General features: G+C 30.8%; 1 protein-coding gene across 9 annotated transcripts in view; it reads right to left on the reverse strand.

The window, feature by feature from the left end:
- The window catches only part of LOC106784729 (protein tincar), a 153,943-nt gene extending 129,611 nt beyond the window's left edge, over positions 1-24,332 (reverse strand). For 7 of the 9 annotated variants that reach the window (XM_014744569.1, XM_014744574.1, XM_014744573.1 and 4 more), the window contains exon 1: positions 23,948-24,332. The gene's annotated coding sequence lies outside the window, so the exon portion shown is untranslated. The remainder of the gene's footprint in view (positions 1-23,947) is intronic. The other 2 variants (XM_014744571.1, XM_014744570.1) reach the window with 1 other exon arrangement.

The raw sequence follows: 24,332 nt of genomic DNA on the forward strand, positions 1-24,332 counted from the left end.
ATATGATTTATATTATAAAATAAATTTGTATAATTTTATTACTTAAACATCATTATATTACAATTATTAACACATATATAAAAAAGAAACGAATAAAAAAATATGAATCTTCATTGCCATTATTATGCATATGTACACTTGCATTTATTACAAATGAAAAAAACTCCGACGCAATACAAATATTTATTGTATTTTAACATTTTAAGAATATAACGTGTTAAATGAAACAACGTTCGTTATAATTAGAAGATAAAGAAGGCAAGAATGAGTGAGTGAGTGAGTGAGTGAGTGAATGAGTGAGTGAGCGTGTCTTACTTTTTGTTTAAATAACTGGTGCATTTCTCGCCACGTTAACACCATTGAAAATCGATAGGGGGTGTCAGATGTGAACGTTAATGGAACGAGAAGGAGAGAAATATATATAGATCTAAATGCGTTCGAGTGAAACGTCATACTATTTCATAGACAGAATACAAGGGTGTATGACGGAAAGAAAGAGAGAGAGAGAGAGAGAGAGAGAAAGTTGTCATTCGCGGGTGAGTAACTAAATAGTATATAAATCTCGTCATGATGGAAGTAGTATCCATTCGTGTTACATCACAAAAGTCGATATTATATTGAGAAAAGCAGTCAGCGAGAAAGGGGGAAGGGACAAATCGAATTCTCTGATATAGAGTGAGTTGATTCGAACATTCCATACTAAGTAACTTTTAAATAAGCTCTTATATTTATATTATAAAATATTATATATATTTTAAACAATAAGGTTTAAAATTGCTTTTATAAAGAAATAATAATACAAAATTTTGTTTCATAATGAATATTACATTAACGAGCGCGGTGTCAACTACGTTAAAAAAAATAACCAAGTAAACTGTTTTTATTTTATTCAAAAAAAAAAACAAAAATAACAGAAGAAATAGAGTTTTCGACGATCGTATATGATAGTTTTATAGTGATTCGCATGATTTCTTTTATGCAGTAATGATTTAAAGAAGGATAAAATCAAATTTCTGATAATGAATTAAACGTTTAAAGAAGATTTTTTGATGATTTGGAGAAGCCCGTTAAATAGTTAAAAAAAAAAAACAATGAATTGTTTTAATAAGGATTTATTGAAATATTAATAAACTTGTTAAAAGAATAATACTAATGGCATATGCTGATTGGACAGTGGTGCAAAATAAATAACTGCAAATATTTGAACATTTTTTAAAATAGAATAAACTTTTCCATACTGATTAAGCAAAAAAAAATAGAAAAAAAAAAAAAAAGAATTTGCAATTGAAAATACAGATATTTATTGTGATAAATGTAAATAATACAAATTCAATGAAATGTTATTAAATTACAATAAATAATTAATCAAATATTTCTACGATTTATACGGTACGCGTGTGTATACGTATACGTATAATAAACATTTCAACAAAATTCTTCGATAAGAGCTAATCGAAAATAACGATGAACGTTGGATAAAAAGTCGGAGGTAAAAAATAAAAGGAGAAAATATTTCGTGGTGCCTATGGCGAGTAAACAAGAAAAAGAGGGAACACAACCTTACTTTCCAATAATTTCAGGTACCGAGAGAGAGAGAGAGATGCCGTAATGAAATGAGTAGGATAAAGAGGAGGATAAATATAAGGAAGAAGAGAAAGAGGAAGAGAAGGTGGAAAAGCCGATCGTAAAAGCAACACGACAAATAACTTTGGCAGTGTTGGTAGTGATGGTGTTATCGGCGCGTAATGTGCATTCTAACGAACTAGAAACGCCAACGGCTAATCTGCATATCGGATTATTACCCAGCGAGCACGTATCGTTCCGATGAAAATAATGCAAGGTTAATCGTTGCGACATGTTTGACAGAGATCCCAACTAAAATCGAAAAAATTTCACTCGAATTTATGTACTTTTTTTATGATATATATATATATATGTATGCATTTTTATTTTTATTTGAATGACTTAATATAATAACTCGCGTATGTATTATACAAATTCATTATGATCAACTATGAATAAAGAGAGAGAGATAGAGAGAGAGAGAGTTTAAATAATTTAACGAAAAATACATAAATAATACTTTATGAATTTTAACGAATGAAATTAAATTAATTTCAAAATAAATTTCTCTCGTAGGTAATATATATTATTTGTAGTTTTTTGTTTGGTTATCACGTTGTTTATTGCTACGTGCAATATAATTTTACTTACGCAAGGAGATATTTTTCGAAGGAATATACGCGAAGCTTGTTGATAATTCGAAAAAAGAAGGGAAAATAAAACGGAAGAAATAAAGAAAGATTAAAGATAAAAATATATCAGGGGTATACAGAGATACGAGAAAAAAAGTAAGAGAGAGAGAGAAGAGAGGAAAAATAAAAACAAATGACAAAAATAAAGGACGTTGCATTCTACTACTTATACACCGAGATACTTTCACAAGAGAATTAATTGCTTTTCATTTTAATTATCTTGTACTCAGTTTACCGATTGCACATTTTAAACATCTGCATGGTCTCTCTCGGTTCACCTAATCAATGATTAATTAAACAATTAGAAATGTGTCATTCGTTGTTACTTAACCACCCCATTCTACATTTGCATTTTCCTATTTAAGCTTATCTACCAAGAGTATCTTATTTGATCTTAAACCTAAAAAAAAAGGAAGATAAATCTCCCTCCTCCATCGATTTTAACGTGTTATAGTAAAAAGTTTATTAAGATTAAATATTTACCGATAATTATGATAATATAAACTAATTGTAAGTAAAATTAAATTATATGATTTAGTATTATTATTATTATTATTATTATATAAATCATCTAACCCATCGTTTCTCAAACTATGGTACATGTACCATTAATAGTACATTACGTTATTTTCGGTGATACAATTTTTACACGAAATAATTAAATAAATGTTGAGAAAGATGTATTTTAATATTGTGACATATTTCACACACACACATTTACGAATATAATTAAATAATATAAATTAGATATCTTTTATTTGTTGATTATACACACTTCTTTTAGAATGTATTGATTTTTAATCGGAATATGTTTTTTATGGTGATACATATAATTTTTTGATTTTTATTTACGTGGTACAAACTTTCAAAAGTTTGAAAACCACTAATCTAACCAATTTGAACTCTTTGAATTCTTTTTTGACTTATTGTTAATTCATTGCTATAATTATTATCGACCCACATTTAATTTTAAAATGAATAAATATAAGTTACATACAAAATTTTACTTAGAATTTGTTCGATCAATTTATTTGCAGTAATTGTTAAAAACAAATCGTAAACGAACCGAGTCCCGAGTAAAACTTTGAACAGAAATGAAACATTTTATTTTTATCAAAAGTTATAACAAGCAAACAGTTTTTGAAATGGTGATTGCATAAAACACTTGCGGCGGTTGTGTCCTGTCTAAAAACAACGCGGTGATTAAATGGCTTGAACGAGCGCGCGCGCGCACACACACCATCACTTTCCCTGATGGGTTGGTTGGTTGGTTGGTTGGTTGGTTGGTTGGTTGGTTAGAGAAGACTTATGAAATGGCAAAGTTCAATTATTTTGCATACGCAAACAAATGATTCGAACACGAACGAGTAATGTTCCAAATTGCAATTGCAATTGTAATTAAAAAAATAAAAAATAAAAAAATCAATACACGAAACAGATAGAAAATGGCAAGAGGGCGAACCACTCGATGAACGATAAGTGAACTGATAAGACAATGAAGTATTCCAACGATGAATAAAAAAGATACAAGATATTTTTTAAAAAAGAAAAAAATATATGTCGATCGATATTCCTCGATATTTTTCAATTTATTTTCTTTTTTCTTCCCTTCAAGGTTTTCCACGCGTAATAATTAATATTTCTGCGCGATACTATATACGAGCACTTTTTTTTTTTTTCATATTAATCGTATATTAATATATTTCTTATCTCGAGTATGAATTATTATTTACATGATCGTAAATGAATGATAAAAATAATTTCATACAGAATAAATGATTTTTAACCTGAACAATAGACAATTTATCAATGTATTCAACAAATTAGTCTCGTTTATCATAATTATCTGAAATATTCATAGACTGATCGTAGTAGATGCATTTTCCTTTATAAAAACCATCTTCATATTTCGAGAATATTTGTCGAATATTACATTAAATGTAAAATGATCAACGTTATATAGTTCATGCTATTAAAATGAATATGTATGTGTGTGTTAAAGAAGGAGACGAATATAGAAGCGGTAAATGTTTTTACTGCACAACATCGTTTGCATGCAACGTTGAACGCATCAACGAGTCTCGGCGAAATTTAACGAGAATAACCGACCCAGCTTGAAGGGAGAAAGGTGTATGGGAAATACCTAAGTTCGTTTATCAGTATCGATAATGCATTATGGCACATTTATAATGTCATAATGGAGTCAATCAGAGCGAGAAAGGAAATCGCTACGAAAATACTAACTCGGGTGTATGTGTGTGTGTGTGTGTGTGTGTGTGTGCGTATGTGTATTTAAATACACATACATTAAACGACCTTTTTTTTCTTAAATACAAATACAAATGCAAACCTTATCGCAAAAATGATTTTGTATAAAATAAATATCGATAGAGATGAAATGTTCCTAATTTTTGCGAATCCTGTGTTCATGTAAATCTTATATAGTTAACTCACTGGGGTTGAATCAACAAATTGATTAAAACGAAATCAAAAATTACGTTCATCACGGTTCGTGCGCAATTGCGAAAATTGTTGTTTTAAAATTTCAGCCTGATCGCGAGTACATTTTCAAAATGGTGGAAAAAATTAAACGATAAAACATTGGAAGGGTTTTGTGATTCGGCACGTATACATTACGTATATATATATCTTTCGAAATTGAGTAGGGAGGAAAAAGGAAGGAAAGAGAAAAAGGATAAAACAAAAAAAAAATGGCGAAAAAAATAAACGAGAAAGATATATAGAAGAGAAAGGAAATTCGGGTATCTGGTGAACAGCGAACTACCCGGGCAGGTGTCTCGCAGTGATTGCAACGTCGTTCTCTTTCATCGTTCTCCGGTTTATTGTTGAGCAACCCAGCATGAAAGTTTACTCGACTTGAAATAATCGTCTATTAACGATTGAGAATGAGAGAGAGAGAGAGAGAGAGAGAAAGAGAGAGAAAGAGATAGAAAAAGAAAAAGAGATGGAAAGATAGAAAAGTAGCGAGCGAAAAAATGGAAATTCACGGAGACGGAAGTGTTTTCATTGGTCCGTGGACGACCGATAACAATGGCAGTGATGTTGTTATGCAATCCTGACGGAGAAGACAGGTTCTAGCGATGCGTGTAATCACCGAAAATGTGAAAGAAACATTTACCGGCGAGGCAGAAACGCATTTATTCGTTCGTTCGTTCGTTCGTTCGTTCATTTTGTTTGTTCGTTTTAAAATAAAACTTGCAAAAAGAAAAATATCGTTGAGATAGAAAGATAGAAAAAAAAAAACAAAAAAAAAAAACAAAAAAAAGTAAAAAGATAATAATATTTAATCTTTATATATATTAGTTATAATTAATATACATAGTATCTAGAATAGAAATAATGTCAGTGTCCGCTTAATTCTATTCTTAAATAATGAACGAGCATAAACTTTACACTGTATGGCATTCTCGCCAAATATAGAATACGATGGTTCGATTGATAAAACTATAGAAATAAAAAGAGAGAAAGAGAATATAAAGAGTGTATATATCGACCGGAAAGTAAAGTTCGACGTACTTTCAGTGAGGATGGAAAAGCGCATCGAGAAATCAACGACTAGAAACACCATTTATTTCTAGGTTCATCGGGGAAAAATATGATGCGACACGTTAGAATGAAAATGTACGTAAAATTGCTAAAAGGAATTATGAAAGCTCGCTTGTTCGTTCGTTCGTTTTCTTTCCAAGGTACGTTAAATAAAATGGAGATATGCAAGGTGTTTTCTAAATAAAAAAAAAAAAAAAGAAAGAAAAAAGGGGAATGAAATAGAGAAGAGAGTTTGCAAAACGATTCGAGAGTGTTCCTGTTCAACACAATGGCAAACGTGCTACCAGATGAGAGAGCGAAATAAAGAAATAAATAAATACAAAAAAAAATGAAAGAAAGAAAGAAAGAAAGAAAGAAATAAATAAATAAAGAGGTAGAAAGAGAAAAAAAAATACGTCGAGATTCTATTGCGTGTATGAAGAGTAAAAGGAGAAATAAATGAGAGAAGGGATGAGGCGGAGCGATCAGTAAACAGGTTTCCTGCGAGTTCTGCAGAGAACTGTGCTATTGTGCGACGATTTAAAACGCTTCCCTCTTTTTCGTCGATCGGTATTTCAACAATTACGTTTAAAACTTCTCTACCCCCCCCACCCACCACCCACCACCCTCAACCCCACCCCAGCCCCGTTTTAGCTATCGGGAAAAATTCGAGTTAAGAAAGTTTACTTTTTTTTTTCCTCTTTCTTTCTTTCTCTCTTCCTCTCTCTCATTCTCATTCTCCTTCTCCTTCTCTTTCTATCGAAGATTAAAGAAAAGTAAGTAAGTAAAGTGTAAATGTAAGTGTGTAAGTACAACAACTTCGGTTCGAGTTAGAAAAGTTCGATTTAGAGTTAGAATTTCTAAGCCAATTTCAACGATATACAATGTCGGTTTCATTTCGTGCTACAGAATACTACTGTCGATAGAAACATTTCTAATAATTCTTCGAATTTATCTGACACGTTAGAAATAACAATACAAATTTATTAACTCTCAAATTACAATAATAATAATAATAATTTGCTGTTGTGATATATTTTTTAATTTCAGGAACGTGTTAACACATTTGCGACTGACATTTAATCGAATACGACAGCATATATTAGCTACAAATATAAAACACATTATTAAATTGAGAAATAATATTACGATTAAATAGATTTAACACAAGAACGTAAGATAAAAATGAAATATTTAACAATCAAGGAAATTGAACGAACGAATTAACAATTAAAATGAAATATATAACAACGTAGGACAATATTTTAAAGAAAGAAAATATTCATTTAGAGTTAATAAAATATTGTGATAACATTTTTGAATTTTAAAGTTAGTCGACAGAGAAAACTATAAAAAAAATTCGATATATGGTCAGAGGGTTCTTCTTTGTTAGAGGGTAGAATAGAGATACCGAGTCAAAATGATTATATAAGACTGTTATATCACTTGATCGAGTGGATAAAAGCGGCAAATATAAAAGAGATATATAAAAAAAAAAAAAAAAAAAAAAAAAAAAAAGAAAGAAAAATAAGTGATAGGTGGTAGATAGGCGTGGAAATATCTCTACCACCGACACATAAACGCGATCATCGATGGGTCGGTCCGATCCATCGTATAAACTATAATTTAATGCACAGATATATACCAGACAAACAGCTCACCGTGCAAGCACAAAAACGAGTGTGCGCCATTTTCTTGTAATTTAAAATATGCTGGCCGTGTAAACGATAGCCTCTACTCGCTTTTCTCTTCTCAATGCAGCACAGCAGTATAACACACACGTATGTGTGTGTGTGTGTGCAACGAAACCCCCTTGTTCAAAACTCTCTTCCATCTTTTTTCTTCTCTTCTTATATTCTTCTTCTTCTACTACTACCTCAGTTACCATAGTTCTCAAGTTTCATAAGGCGACGCAAGAATACGTGAAAAGAGGGAAGAGCCAGCAAAATTTTTGCATTCCAACGAAAGGAAGAAAAAAAATGAGAGAGAGAGAGAGAGGGAGAAAATATAGAAAACCGCAAGATCCTCTTATATTCTATGCGAGGAGAGATCGTGCTTTCCCTTGACTAAGATAAAACACAGTATCAACAAAATTGTGTTGAAATAATCAAATAAAATGAATGTACATTCGTAATTGTAATAATAACGTTAATAATACTCATTCGTAATAACTATAATAATATCTATAAGATAATGTTTATCTATAAAATGCCAATAAAATTGTTAAGTAATGATCAAATAAAATTAGTATGTATCCGTATGATGATGATAATGATAATGATAATAATAATAATAATAATAATAATAATAATATTGATGATGAGAATGATAATAATAATATAGATTACAATCATTCCCAATTTGCATAATAATAATAATAATAATGAAATGTTCTCTTCTGTCGTAATATCAATGCTGATATAACTATAGCATAATTGAAAAAGAAAATAGTTAATTTTTTTATATTCATTTAATTATAGATAAGTATTCTTCGAAATATCGCACGACAAGACACAAAGTCGTTAAAAATGAGGTCGCGCGGCAGGAGATTATTAAAAAAAATAATTATATATATATAAAAAGAAAATAAAAAAGAATAAAAATAACTTTCGAACAATTCGTAACGAAACTTTACGTCGTCGTACGAAAGTAAGTACGACCGTATTTACTTGTATGCATAGCCATATATCAAGAGCGCCGATACAAAATTTAAACGAAGAAGAACTCGAGAGAAGAGTGGAGTGGATCTCGCATACCTGCGGAGCAGGTGTACCATCGAAGACCGGCTTTTCGTTCTCTTTCCTTTCTTACTACCCCACGCACCCACACATTCTCTCCTTCTCTCGACACACACACGTACACAAATATATATATATAACATTGTATACACGCACATGCACACGCATACATTCCTATAGAATGGTTCCTAAAGATTTTCTCATCTATCTAACGTAAATATTTCTTCCGATTTACCAAATTTAATTCGATAAAGAATCAATCGATTTATGTGATCTATATTCTAATTTGATTTGAATTAATTTTCAATCTTTTTTTGTTTTTTTTTTTTTTTTTTTTTTTTTTATAGAAATTATCTACAATTGTAATGTTGTTTGTTCGAATTTAAGAATAACTTTGAAAAAAAAAAAAAAAAAAATAATTATAATAATACAACCGAATAAGGATAAACTTAAAATGAGATATAAAAAAGAAGGAATATAAAAAAATGTTTCAATTGATCTCTCCACATTAATGAGTATTCTTGCATCTCGATTAATTAGTAACAATGAATGAAGCTTTCTCTCTCTCTCTCTCTCGTTAATTTTTTTTTTTCTGTAGTATAGAGGACCTCTCTACCAATCGTTCGAATGCTTGGCCCGATGCCCGATAAAATTTACTGCATTTTAATTACGCGACCTCAGCTGGCGAGTTGCTGCTGCTATTGGTGCTGCAACTCATCGTATCCAGACGATGCAAACGTTCTTTTCAATGATCGAAAACCAATATTACTACTCAACATGTTTTCCGTATTGATTCCAATCACAGATATAAATATCAATAACAAAAAAAAAAACAGAAAAAAAAAGAAATGAATATTTTGTTCATGATGATACACCACGATATATATATATATATATATCGTCGATAGAAAAAAAATAATTAAAATCTATTTTTATTCTTTCAAAAAAAATCTTCGAATCACCTTGATGCACCCATCCCATACTTAAACCCATCTTATAATTTATTTTTCTGCATATGCGATGCATCTGGCATGAAAAACTCGTTGATACCAAAGCACCACAAGAAGCAGAGATCCCAAGAGATAAATTTATCATGGGCCCATCCTCTACTCCATTGCTAACAAACTCTTCTTCTTCGTCTTCTTCTTCAACACGAACTGAAGGGTCGCCCAAATGACAAAAATAACTTCGAAGGCTGTACCGAAAGCAGTACACCGAATGCATAACCTCATCTAGATTCACCTGATCAAAGTAAAATCAAGATACCAGATAATTATATGTTATTACACTAATCAATAAATTTGTTAATTTATTTACATTAAAGAAACGATATTTTCAAAGTTTACTAACTATTATCAGAATAAATATGAAAAATTTTCTAAAATTAAGCTCATAAATTTGAAGAGACATTTTTTTTTAAATAATATATTAAGTACATATAAATAAAATATAAGAGATTTAAAAAATCGAAAGAAAAAAAAAAAAAGATTGTTATCGATACAACAGATATCGAAAAGAAAAAAAAAATATGCTGGAAGGCATAAAAAAAAGAAAAAGAAAAACGTAGGGCACGAAATCCGAAATGTCAGTGGTCGCAATTACTTTATGACGATGATTATATACAAAAAAATAAAAAAAAAAAGGGTGTTTCGGACTGTCGAAGGAAGCAGAAAACGCAGCTGCGCATAACTCAACGTATTCGTTGTGTTTTTCTGGTGTAAAAACTTTTAACCAAGAGAGTTGGACCCCTCCGAGCTGCAATTTTCTCCATATTTGCCATATGGCAGAAAAATTCTTCTTCTACCTTTACCTCTCTTTCTACCAACCAAATCGTATATCTTTTCTTTGTTAACCACAAAGTAGATATCGGTTGGAAGATCTTTTTTTACAGCTCGATTTTACAGCTTCCGAGGATCGTTTTTTTTTTTATTTTTTTTACAAAACTCCTTGGACTTCGAATTAGTTTTCAATCAAAAAAATTGTTAAATGATTTATTATTATATTTAAAATTAGCATGCACGATTAACCCCTCGTAATCATTACAAAAAAAATTAAATTTCAATTATGAGGATATCATGAATAAATAGAAAGATTTTAGATTTTAAATATATTAATAATATAAAAGTTTTCATCGGTGTATTTCATCGGTCTATTTTTTTTTTATTCCTCAAAAAGGCAAACTGCCTTTGTCCGATTCGAATGAAATATTGTTTTATTGATCAACATGCATTTCTCAAGTATGACCAATTTCGTAAATTGTCATTGTTAACCTAATATTTCTACAAATTTACTATCCTAAACATTTCCTAAAATCGCTTAAAAATTTTTCAATAAAATTACAAATACGTCAAAGCTATTATAATAATTATTTCATCAAATTATTTTAATCTATTATTAAAGAGTTTCTATATTTTATATCAATCTATCTGAGAAAAAAAGAAGGGTAGCAATTTCGACGAAAGTAGAGAAATAAAACGAAAAAAAAAAAAAGAAAAAAAAAAAGAGAAGAAGAGAACATGATTAATCGATCAAGTAAATAAAACATAGGATATGACGGTCCCTTAAAAGCTCAACATAGCCCTCGTAATAGAAACACAAAACCACAATAATAACGAAAGGGTGACCGATCCAGACGAAACATTGGGAAGCAGTGAAAGCACTAACCCCTTCTCCAAGAATGAATGAAAGAGATAGATAGATAGATAGATAGACAGACACATTGATTGAACCAATGTATAAATGTATAGATAAGTTACACATGCGTAATACATACCAGAACATATATACGTATATGTAAGCATATATGTTACCGTCATAGTCGGAAATCCGCCATTGTAAGTAATTCCTCGGCATTCTCATCAATGCAAAAAGCCTTCCGATGAAGTCGGAAACAGAAGAATTCTTACAGTTTTTCCTAAGCATTGAAAACATAATACTCGACAAAGTATTCTACGCGTAGACAAAAGAGTGTACTTTAATTTAATATAAGTTTCATTAAAATCTATTCATTTTTAGTATAAAAAATATTTACCAAATCTTTTCAAAAAAAATAGCAAAGTTGCACAATTTACAACATTGCAATCTCTGATATTGATCTGTATCTTTTGTTCTTTTTCGTATCGAAAGATACACAGGTTTAGAACGAAATGTTCTTTACCTGTATGGGTTGTTATGGGTTACGTATGGCTGTGTGTGTCTGTGCCCGAGAATGTATTCTTTTCAACGTTGTTTAAATAGTAATTTCAAAGTCTCTATAGAATATCAAAATATTATGTTCAATGCTTAGGAAAAAGTGTAAAAATTCTTCTGTTTTTGACTTCATCAGAATGCTCTTTGCATTGATGAGAATGCCGAGGAAATACTAGCAATGGCGGATTTCCAGGTTTGACGGTAACATATACAACGTTTCTCGTTCCTGCGGTTAAACTTTCTGACATGAATGCGATCATTGGCCGAGTACTACGAGAGAGAGAGAGAGAGAGAGAGAGAGGAGAGTTAGAGTAAAATTTAGCACGGGATAGACAACAAAAGGCAATATGTTCTATGTATGTGTGTCCATGTTAAAGAGAGAAAGAGAAAGAGAGAGAGAGAGAGAGAGAGAGAGAATGAGAAAAGCGTAGAAACACAAAGGGCGTCGCTGCGGCCACTGCGCCACGCCCGTCTTTTACAGTCGAGAAACCGAAGCTCGAATATAGTGCTGTTTATTGTTGGAAGTGGCTTCTTTCATACTTGACGTGACGCGAATAAGAGAGAAAAAGAAAGAAAAGAGGTACTGATTAACCTATGACCTATTCTCGTTCGAACACCGACCGATAATAATCGTACGATTATATCAACCCGTCTTTGTTTTTTTTTTTGTACACTTCTTCAAATTGACGATATGCTCTGTAATACTTAATGGAAATAAAATTGATCTAATTTAAATTAAAACGCTAATTAAAACGATTATACGATTATCAATTGATTGTTATTTATTATATCAATATTATTCTTTTTTTTTTATTCGTTTTACGATTAGAAATCTCTCTCTCTGAAGGTTTGTGTAGAAATTGTTGATAAGATTTAGCGTTGAATTAATACACAATCATATATTATAAATATTATTTCGATTTAATGATAAAATATTATTGAAATAAAAATTTGGACTTATCGACAAATTTCTTACGAAAATATTCTAACTATAATTTATAATGCGTAACTATAATGCGTATGATTTAAATTCTAAACGTCACCAACGAACGACGTTTCCTGTCCTTGATAGAATTTAAACGTGCACCTATTATGGCCCTGTCAACACATTTTGACTAATCGATTCATTATATTAAAACTTAGTTCCCGTGGTTCATTTTAAACGTAACACGTATACTCTTTCTCTTCCTTTGTACGAAAACGCGAACACGCAACGAGAAATACAATAGACACGATAGGAAGGAAATAAGCAGAGGACTATGGATGGGCCCCCTGCCCTCCTTCCCCCTCTCTCTCTCTCTCTCTCTCTCTGTCTCTCTTCCTCCCTCTCGTAAATCATCCCTTAGAAAGGCTATTTTCATGCTCGATCCCGAAGAGAGAACACTCCTCGTAAAATGTCTGCAAACGTAATTGCGTTCACTGAGCATCTCGTTTTTTTTCTTTCTTCTTCTCCCTCTCTCTCTCTCTCTCTCTCTCTTTCTCTCTTTTTTTCTTTCTTTCTCAAATATGAAATAACAATACATACACACAAACAATTTACAAGCAGATTCTGTATAATACTGCATTCCTATTAAACGATTTCATTCTAAAATTGTTTGAAAATTGTAACGAAATCTTCTTCAACACAATTTCATTCTTAAATCATTGAAAAATCTGGGTAAATCTGATGCAACGTGAAATGAAATAAGTTTTTAAATGGAAACGCATGCTACGTCCAATTTTCGTAGGAAAATAAGATAATATTTTTTAATTCTAAATATCTCTCATATTCGTGGTATATGAAACATTGATATTTCAACGCACATTGGTTTTTAAAACATGTAAATATATTTGGGTGAATTAAAAATTTGCAAGCTTTAACATAGAAACAATTTATTGTTATCGGTCAAAATTCACTTTTATTATTCTACGTAGTCTCAAAAACTTTTAAGAAAAAAATACACCAAAAATTGATCTACCCAACCTCGTATTTGTTCTACACTATCTTTTTTATTTTCTATCTATTGTAGGAGATACGTAATTAATTTTATTAATTTTTATAATCCAACTCTATGTTCTATACTAGTTCTTTTTTTTATGTAACATAAGTTAGTATATAATAATAATTATTTAATAAACTAACAATCATGTTATACAAGGAGTTATCTTTATCTAATATATTTCTAACAATATTCAAACGACGACAATTCTGGACCACGTAAGGTAGTGCTCTAGAATTTCTATTCTTTTCTTATTCTACGCGAACCAACGGATAACGATCCTTTCAACGAGAATTGTCGAGGTTAGTCTGGAGAACGTCGAAACTTCCGTCTTCAGTAGTTTGCTACGAGAACTTGGACACCTTTGTTACAGGAACTTTCATCGAGCAGCTATAACTTCTGAAAGCTCGTATCTACAATTTAATACTAGACTTTTATAATATTCTTTATTCGAAATATGAACGATCAAGTATTAATTAATAATAGAAATTATTTTCCTTTTATTTTCTACAGACAAAAATTCGCTCAAATATTTCATCTGATGTGAAACATTAAAAAAAGAAGCCGGATACTTACTTATCCGGTGAAAAATATTTGTTTGTTTATGCCGGAAATAAATATTTCGTTGTAGAAGGATATAAATTTTTAATAATTAAATTTAACGTGAACGATTAAAAAATATGAAACGATAAAAATGATTGCACGTGTCACGTGATTCGCAGATGATAATTTAAATTTCGTTTCGAGTCGCGTTCGAAGGTCTCGTTCGGATTTATTTAACCGGATATGTTTTACTCACTCTCTTTCGCAGTTCATATTTTGATTCGTCGACCAATATATATTTCGTTAGGATAATATCTTTCTCTTATTTCTAAATAAAACTAACCGGGATAGGAAATATTAAATATACGTCAAGATAAATATACACAAGGTTTTAATTAAACGAGTTCTTCCTTATAAGAAAAGTCAGCGTTTCTTTTATCGAATCGCAGGTCCTTTGGATAAAACATTTAATGAATTTTTCGAGAAGACTACCTATTTTACTTGACTGAAAACTCTTACACGTATTTAAATGTAATATATATTACGTATGTACATTCTGCTCGTGAAAACTCGAACGATTTCGTTTTATGTGTTGTGTGTGCTAAAAAGAGATAACTTGGTGATATTCGCTTTCTATCTCTTTCTTTCTTTCTTTCTTTCTCATATCCAGTCTTCCATGTAAATATTCCTGCTAAAATGAAAACCGGCCACCGAGTAGAGAAATTGCGACCGCAGATTTATAATCTATTCGAACACATTCGTCTGACACGCGTAGCATAAATGCAGCCTCCTGCTCACCGCAAAAGTCTCACGCTTCTCTAAGACCCTCTCTTCCCCATTCCACCCTCCATCCATCCATCTCCCATCCATCTCCCATCCTCTTTTCCCTCAAAGTCCAACACATCAACCACGTGCCCAGAGAAATCCTTCGACCTCATGCTGACACTCCTCCTTCCTTGCTATCGTCCTTCCTTTCCTTCCTACCGTGGTTTTCATACTATTTTCAATAACCACTTTTGCGGTATTTTAGAATCTTCGAGAAGACGACGAGAGAGAAATTAACGAGACAACTTAAAGAGGTATTTTAAATAACTGACACGAATATATATCAATTTGCTTTATGGTATAATCGTTTTTTCTTTTTTTTTTTTTAAATATTTTTCTCACTTGTTTTGACTGTAAAATTATTTAATAACCAAAAAAAATCGATAAAGTTTGAAAAGTTATCAATTTTTGTAGTCATATTGAAACGCGCTCTCAAAAGTATATTGTTTAAATACAAATTTAAATTTAATTTAAAAAGATCAACAATCGTATATAAGAGCAATTTAATACAAATTTAAATTTAATTTAAAAGATCAATAAAAGGCGAGACAATCAAGTTTTAATTTTGTATCTTATCTATTTTCAGAGAACAAAATTTTTACAAAAGCCACTACTTTTTAATTCAAAAGATTGAAATATTCTTGTAATACGATGAGAATTATATTATCGTTTCTTAATGAAAATTGAAATTATTATCGTTGAATGATGAAAATTGTTCTGTGCTTCGACGAGATCTCAGTAGTTGAATTAAAAGATCAAAGAATGAGAAGGGGGAAAAGAGATAGAAAATAAATTCTATTATACGCTGAATTTCCACAACTTTAATCGAACTCTTCGGCTTGAGTTTCGCTTATTAGCAAATCTCAATAATGAAATTAATTAACTGTAATGAACCTCTTCCTCCAAAGAACAATCTTTCTATTGTGTTATCGATACATCTCGATATTAATATTAATTCTCATGTCCATTCCTGAACGTGTCGATTATTTAAATATACAATCAAACAAATGTCTTAATTACCAAATTACAATCAACATTACGAATCTTTTCATTATTCTTTCGCTACAACCTAAATCTTAATTACTACAATAAAATTAACTATAAAAGTTTTTATTTATTTTCTCCATTCAATATTTTAAAATATAATAAATTAAATTATCTAAACAGATGTTTTATATTTTGTTTTTAACTGTAAAATTATTTAAATATCTGAAAATTTGTGAAAATTATTACTGTCTGAAAGTATTTTAAAAGACGTTTGGCAATACGTTGTTCAAATAAACGTTACTTTTACAATTATAAATATAATTAAATAAAAATTTTGATATATTTTCTTCGAAGGTCAATAATTACGACAATTAAATTTCACCTTTGTATATTCTTTATTTTCTGAGAAAAATACTATCCAAAATTCGTTACTTTTAAACACGACAAATTGGAAAAACTCTTTAATACATATCCATGAAATTAACATATGTGATTAGATCGATAATTAAATCATTAATACAATTCTACTTATATATTTCAAAATGAAAATTGGATTAAAGAAAAAATAAATAGCGTAAAACCGTTGAAATGGCAAGCTATAAACTTTTTCGATAAATAGAAACTTTTCCTTTTCTTTTCCTGAATCCATCGAAAGAAAATTTATAGAAATATAAGACGCGGATATAGGTATAGGTACTGCAAAAAGCAATAAATCGCGAGTTACATTCGCGTCTTTTTCGATGCAACGCGACACTGCCTTTAAAACGTTAAGTTCGTTTCGTCGAGCGAAGAAATATCGGTCTTTGATATCGAAATGAATTTTTCCAACTTCCCAACCTCTTTTTCCACCTTACCTCCTCACCTCCTCCCCTTCCTCACCCACAATTCTATCGTTCTACCTTACAACGTCGGCTGTCTGCCATTAAATGCCCGTGAATTTCTGTCTATGAAAGTGATAACCATGAAATGGGTTCCCCTTTTCGAACGTAAAATCTATAGGCAGATATAGTTATAGTAATAAAATCTACACATTCGGTCTGCAACCCTTCCTTCGATGATCAAATTTAAACTACTATAAAAAGGGATGAGTCGGTTAATGTTTTTTTTTTTATTTTCTAATATTTCCTTGATTATATTTTTATTATCTATAATATCGAAAACAAATATTTCACGTGGTTTCGTTTTATATAAACATTTTGGTTTTTTTTTTGTTAATTTTTTAATTTTATTTTTACGTTTATATATTCGTGAATATACTTACACAATGAATAAAATTATAAATAATACAACCGGTGTATTAATCGATTTTTTAATTAAATCAGAAACAATGAAAGATTTGAAATGTACAGGTATCTCCAGTGAAGAAAAAAGAAAAACGTAAAAAAATAAAAATTTGCGCAATCGTATGCTTCGAACGTAAAAAAGACGATGTATATTATCGAGACATAATTTTTCAAATCTCCTGCACAACTTTAAAATAGTCCCAGCCACTCCCGAAAATGAAAGGATCATGTAAATGAGCAGGTAGAGTTTCGAAACTCTCCTGGAGCACTTGAAATATATTTTCATTCTCGAAGTTGTGCTCGCGAAACGATAGGAAACGATATGAAAGGAATAACGAAATGAAACGATATAAACCTATGTTTCAAAAGCTTCAGGCGTATTTCGTTCTGATCCTGTCGATAAAATCTAAAAAGATTTACTTCGGGATAAAGTGATCGTTAAAGATAAAGTTATGGTTACGTGGTATTTTAATATAATATTAGCGAAGGCCAATCTCGTTCGAATCAGATTCGATCGATCGAACTTAGTGAATAAAAGAAAAATAATTTATACGTAATACGTATACTATACTTATTTTTAACTTTTAATTTTATTTATCGTTAGGGATTGTCTTTTTATTAGATAATTTATTGTTTTGGTTTATATGTTTTTCTTAATTGTAAATAATAATTCAATAAAAAGCAAAATAGAATAAGAATAACAATATACATATACTATTTTATATATTTTTATTACATTTATTATATTTATATATTTAAATATTTTATATATTTTCATTATATCAGGTAATTTATTATTACGTAATTTAATTTCGGAACAGCTCAATATAATACTATATTCAATAATATAAAATATATACGTGAGTGTATTGAAAAAAATTGTTATAATCTTACATAGAAACAATTGTTTTCGATTCAACTAACTTTCATGAATGAAAACATTTTTTCTTTTTTGAGACTCAAAACTTTTCGATCCACTCTCTCTCTCATATGTATATATTTTATATTATATTATATATAATATTAAATTATATGTAATATTATAATAACATTATTTCCTTAAAATGTAAAAATAATACACGGAAAAGAAAATTTTTAAAAGAAATATGTAAAAAAAAAAAAGTAAATAAACAATTGTGTGTTTCAAATAAAATCATAATATTGAACAGTTTGAGAGTTTACCATACCAACAGTTCTCGGAACTTTCTTACTATCAGTATCTCCCGAAATTCGAAACCATGGTCACGAGATATGCTCCAACTCGAGAAATCGCTGCACAGTAAAAAAACGACCAAGTTTGGCTTCCCGTTTACCCTGGTTTTTTCGTACTTTGTCGAGTCTGCGTCACACACGACCGTTACGAGGTAACAGCTGTGTAAATTCTTTTCTTCGAAACTCGTACGAGATTAAAAGAAAACATTCTACCAAAGTCAACTACTATAGAAAATCCACAATCTAACTTATATCATTATTGCAAAAGTAATTTAAACGCGTGCATACAGATCATCGATTTATCAAACATTTTATAAAATATTCTATAAATCTAAAATTAATATTAATTACACATATGTTAAGAAGATTTGTTCAATAAAAATAAGATCCATTATTTTTTTTCGATAAAAAAATACAATTATTATTTAAAATAATCCTTACTACCTATGTATTTGATTTGTTTCATAAACATTGACAAACTCAGTAATTTAATCTACAAATTCATCGATAAAAAAAAAAAATTGTTTCAAATTAAACTGCGCATGGAAAGAACATCAGAGTTTTTAATTAAATTCAAGTGTATATTTCAATATTAAAAATACAAATTAACGAAGTTATCTTTTTTCACAGATTTATTTTTTAATATAAAGTTGATATAAAATATTAAATACTGTATCACATTCAATAATGACTCCAGAATGGAAATGGGTTAAACAACGGCGAACGTATGTTTAGAATAAAACAAACGTATCCGCAAAACAAATAAAAAAGCAAAAACAAAAAAAAAACACATACACATAAAAAAGAAAGAAAGATAGTCGCCTTTACGCATACGTGATGACAGGGCTTGGCCTACTTTAGGGAGCAGAGCTTCATAATCTTCGCATGAAACAGCATCGTATGTATGTAGCTGGAAGGAAGGAAAGACTCGCGGCTATGAAACGAGCCCTGAGGCCCTTAGTGAGCCCTTCTTTCCTAAATAAGGGCGTAACCTATCAACTAGAGCTTCGTTTGCGTGTTCTTTGAATGTAGCAGTGTGGACAACACAAATATACACACATACACATACACAAACACAAACACCTGCAACCTGCACTCTCTATATCTGCAGAAAATATGTACATAGATATATAAAATATGGTTTATGTGTTTCACGCACATGGGTGTGTGTGTATGTGCGTGGGTGTGTATAGACCTCAAAGATAGGAAAAGGGTGGTAAATATTACTGTAGCAAGGAGGGTCGCTTGGTTAGCAAGCACCGACACTTTACCACCACTATCATCAAACGCGTTCATTCAAACTCAATGAGAAAAAGAGAGGAAAAGAGAAATAAAAAGAGGGAGAGAGAGAGAAAGAGAGTCGACTCATTGCTTCTCGATATCAGGACTCGCGCAATCATTCATTTTCATCGTACAAGTTCCCCTGTTCTCTAAATTCAAACTTCAGGAAATATAATCGCAGAGGATAGATGGTAAGGTGAGAAAGGTGATGCTTGATAAATTTATCCCTCCCTTCGTCAACGCCGATTTAAGTCGTAATTAATTACGGGACTCTCTGATTATCCAAAGATCCGTCTCGTTAGTCGCTTTTAATTAAGTATCACTATTGTTATCGGACTCGAAGATATTTGCTTCGACGTAAATGAAAGTTGTAACGATGGATGTGAAACAAAAAAAAAATTCTTATTTCTTTAAATTTCATTAATTTTGTAAATCTTTTCGAAAAAGCTATACGCACAAATATCAAAGTTCTACATATTTATTCTGCATTTACAAAATTTATTTTAACACCCCAAAGTTATCATCGGTTATATTTTTTACTTACAAAAAAGATGAAAAGATACGAATTAAAATGTACGAAATTGAATCAAATTAATGACATCAATGTTATTTACAATCATTGCTATAAAACAAAATTTTGTAATTTTTCGTATTTATTATTTTCTAAAATATAAACAAGTATAATGCAGTAAAGTTTAACTCGTGAGAGGATTAACATAATTTTTCAAATATAAAAAAGAGTTGGATTGATTGAAAATGTCTCGAGTAAAGATCGTTACGTGTTGATACAAATGAAAAATCGCGATATTATAATGAAAGATCGTGATTTTATTGACATAGACATTTTATTGAAAGATAGTTGAATAAGATAGAAGAAGATGCTTCGGTCTGTTGTGGCACGTGCCTTACTTGATTATTACACAACACCGGTAATCGTGAATGAACAGTGAGAAATCTTTACGGTAGGTTAGCTTTCACGAGACCGACACGAGTTCCTCGCTAATTATCACCGTTCAACGCACGTTACAAACACCTACTAACACTATCTACGAACAGAAGAGCTCCACCTCGCTCTGAGAAACTCCTTTCTTAACCTAGTTACGGTTTCACGGACTATAAACATCCAACAATATAAAAACTTAACATTGATTTTTTTATTCGCGATAAAAAAGAATTACTCGATCGATCGATCGATCTTGTTTCTCGTTGATTATCGCGAAATAAATAAATAGAGCAACATTGTTCTTTTTATTCTTCTTTCCTTTTTAAATCAATTGAAAACTATTTGAGAAATATCAATTTTCTATTCGATAAAATATTTAACAGCGTTACAACTTTCTAACTATCTTCGTAAAAGAAAATATAAAGAAATAAAATACAAACGCATCTGCATCCGCGCGTGCAGCTGCAGAAAAGAGAACGAGAGAGAGAGAGAGAGAGAGATAAAGAGGAAAAAAAGGGAAAAGAAATAAGTTCAAACCAAGTTGAAATCTTTCCTTATCTTTTTCCCTTTCTCCCGTAGTTTGCGATTTCCGAAGGTGCTTCGCCACACTAGCTTTAACCCTCCCAGAACCCTTTATTCTCCGTTCTCGTGGCAAGTACAATAATCCTTCTGCATCGAGGCACGATATACCTACGTACAAATACATTCTCGAATACGAGTTTACTGTGAGTGTGAGCGCACGAATAACGGTCCATTGTGTGAGAACAGGAGGAAGAAACTCGTCTCCACCCGCACCTTTCTCCTCCCACCACCCCTAGCCTATCTCTCGTGGTCCACAGTGAACTCCTTCGACAGGACCTAATCTCAATCGATCGATCGAGATCGATTGATCTTAATTATCATGGTCTCTCTCTCTCTCTCTCTCTCTTTCTTTCTTTTTTTTTCTTTYTTTCTTTCTCTCTCTCTCTCTCTCTCTCTATCTTTGTCTATCTTTCTGTACTCTATTACGACATGTCACGTTCCTGGCATTTCGTTTCTGGAAAAATGTTCCGAAGCTGGTGGTGCTGCTGCAACATCCGGTTACCCTTCCCTCTCACCCTTACCACTTTTATCGTTCCTTTGGATTCTACCAGTTTCCGACGCCATTTTGTACAGAATCTCTTGCTTAACTTCCACGTGAAATTCTTCACACGTTTAATTTACCGACAGTTTAGATTTATTTATGTTAATATTGTAATTTTGGTTTAATATAAGTTATATTTTTCTACGATTGAATGCAAATAATAATGGAATAATTTATTACCACAGATTAAATAATATAACCACAGTAATATTTTTGGATAATATTATTTTTCTAATCTACCCTAAGACGATGATTTTTTTCCATTTTATTTTTACTAATCCGTCAATACTATCGTTTAACTTTTCGACCCCACTTTAACTTTTCATAGATTGTTTTTTAGTTTTTGTGACTCGATATCGAAAAATCTTTAAACCGATTCTCAACGTTGTCAGATAATACGAAAGAACTTGACTACGCGGAATACTCGTAACTTTGTAAACAAAAGTTTTCATAGGATTCGTATCGTCGGTTTATTTTAAAATCGTGTAAAACAAAAAAAAAAGAAAAGAATCTTTGGAAGGAAATTATTTCGAGATTTTAACTCTTTTACCCGCTCTTTCTCCCTCCCACCCTTCCGCCTCTTCCCGCTTTTTTTTTCTTTTATACACCTCTTGTAACTTAAAGACAAAGTCGAATAACTTTGAAAGACTCGCAGCGGACTCACTTTCGTAATCCGATAAAATCCTCAAGCGCGATTTTCTCAAGTCCTAGGAAGAAGTTTGTTAGCTTCCAGACGTTCCACGTTTCTACAGAAACTGAGGAGTGTACATCTTGAGATACGAAGGAAACCCTCGTTAATATTTTCTTTTATCACGCCATAAGCAATTAACTTGATAAAGTCAAAGCTCATTCCTTAACCTCGAAACATTTCTCACGATATCGTTTCATTATCAACCATCTTGACTTTTATAATTAAGTAACCATATCCTTCTTCTCGTAACTTAAACGTATGGAATTAGTTTAGATTGCAATATCGTTTTATATAATATTTGATAACAATTAATTTCATAATTTTATATAATTACTTTAACACTAAACGTACAATGAACCTGCAAAATGATTGGATTTGTATTTACAATGATAAGATTTGTTATTACCAAAATATATTACCGCTTTTTCAAAAACTATGTGTATAAAAAAAAAATACATATCATAGTACGGATTAATTATTATTTTTCGAAATGATAACAATTATCGCATGAAAGAGTTAACATTTCAAAAATCATTACTGTTTATATTATCGAAAAAAACAATTCAGTTGAATTTTTGGTGCAAAACGCGCATTGATATTATTAACAAATTATACGATTGCAACTAATAAAGTAATATGTTACGTGATAACAATTAGTGCATAAAAAAAAAAAAAAATACTCACGACTAAAGAATTGCGCCCAATAACAACATTCGATCTGACACAAATAGCAAACGAAAAACAAAACAAACATTTATGTGTATTTATAGACGGTAAAAAAAAGATAAGCGTTAGATAGCAATCTTCGACGTTTAAAATAAGTTCGAAAATATAAATACTCGAATATTTACTTCTGTTTATATATATAATAGTGTCCTATCTTATTGCTTATTCCGGAACACATTTATCACGAAAAAAATAAAATTAGAGCACATCTTTCTAACGAATATTAATCTAAACGTGATAAAAAAAAAAGTAATATTCAGAACACTGCTTGTCAGTATTCATGAAACTTCAATTAAAAAATAAAAAACCGACGACTAAACGTCACTTCGAGAACGAAAGGAAAAACGAAGGAGCAAAAGAAAAGAGAAGAAAGGAAAAAGGCGGAAAAACTGGTATTGCCGTACTTGACGAATACGCGTAGTAACATCAACTTCACACGATTTCATCCGCCAATCAGAAAACTCATAAGATAACAGAGACAACACAACGTTCGAAATCACCGAGCAAAATAATCCAAAATTTAGATTAAACGTTATTTCATTAACTGTATCATAGAGAAACAGTAAAACGATATATATATATATATATCAAAATTAACATACTTGTTTAACTGAACTTCAAAATACCTGGAAAAATAAGTACACACGCTCGAGTGATGATCCTTAAATTTCCTCCTGCGACAGAAGCAGGTTCTTCGACGGGTTTGGATTTGTTCGGAAGCATCCGACGTCCTTGCGATATTCTTCTTTGGATCCTTTCTCCTTTATTATTTTCTTCTTTGTCTTCTACGTTCACAACACAAAATATATTTACGACACCACTCCGAAATAATAACGATATTATCGATTATTTATTTATCGCGAGAAGAATAAAGATAAACAAAATAATAAACAAGATTAAAAGTATTCTATATATATATACGTATATATGTGTATGTATGCACACACTGAAATAGAGAACGGAGCGACAGTACGGGATACACACAACACGGCCGACGTCCACGCTCGTTCT

This window comes from Polistes canadensis, unplaced genomic scaffold (assembly GCF_001313835.1).
Source record: "Polistes canadensis isolate GaletaPanama2010 unplaced genomic scaffold, ASM131383v1 scaffold_39, whole genome shotgun sequence".
NCBI classification, from domain to species: Eukaryota; Metazoa; Arthropoda; class Insecta; order Hymenoptera; family Vespidae; genus Polistes; species Polistes canadensis.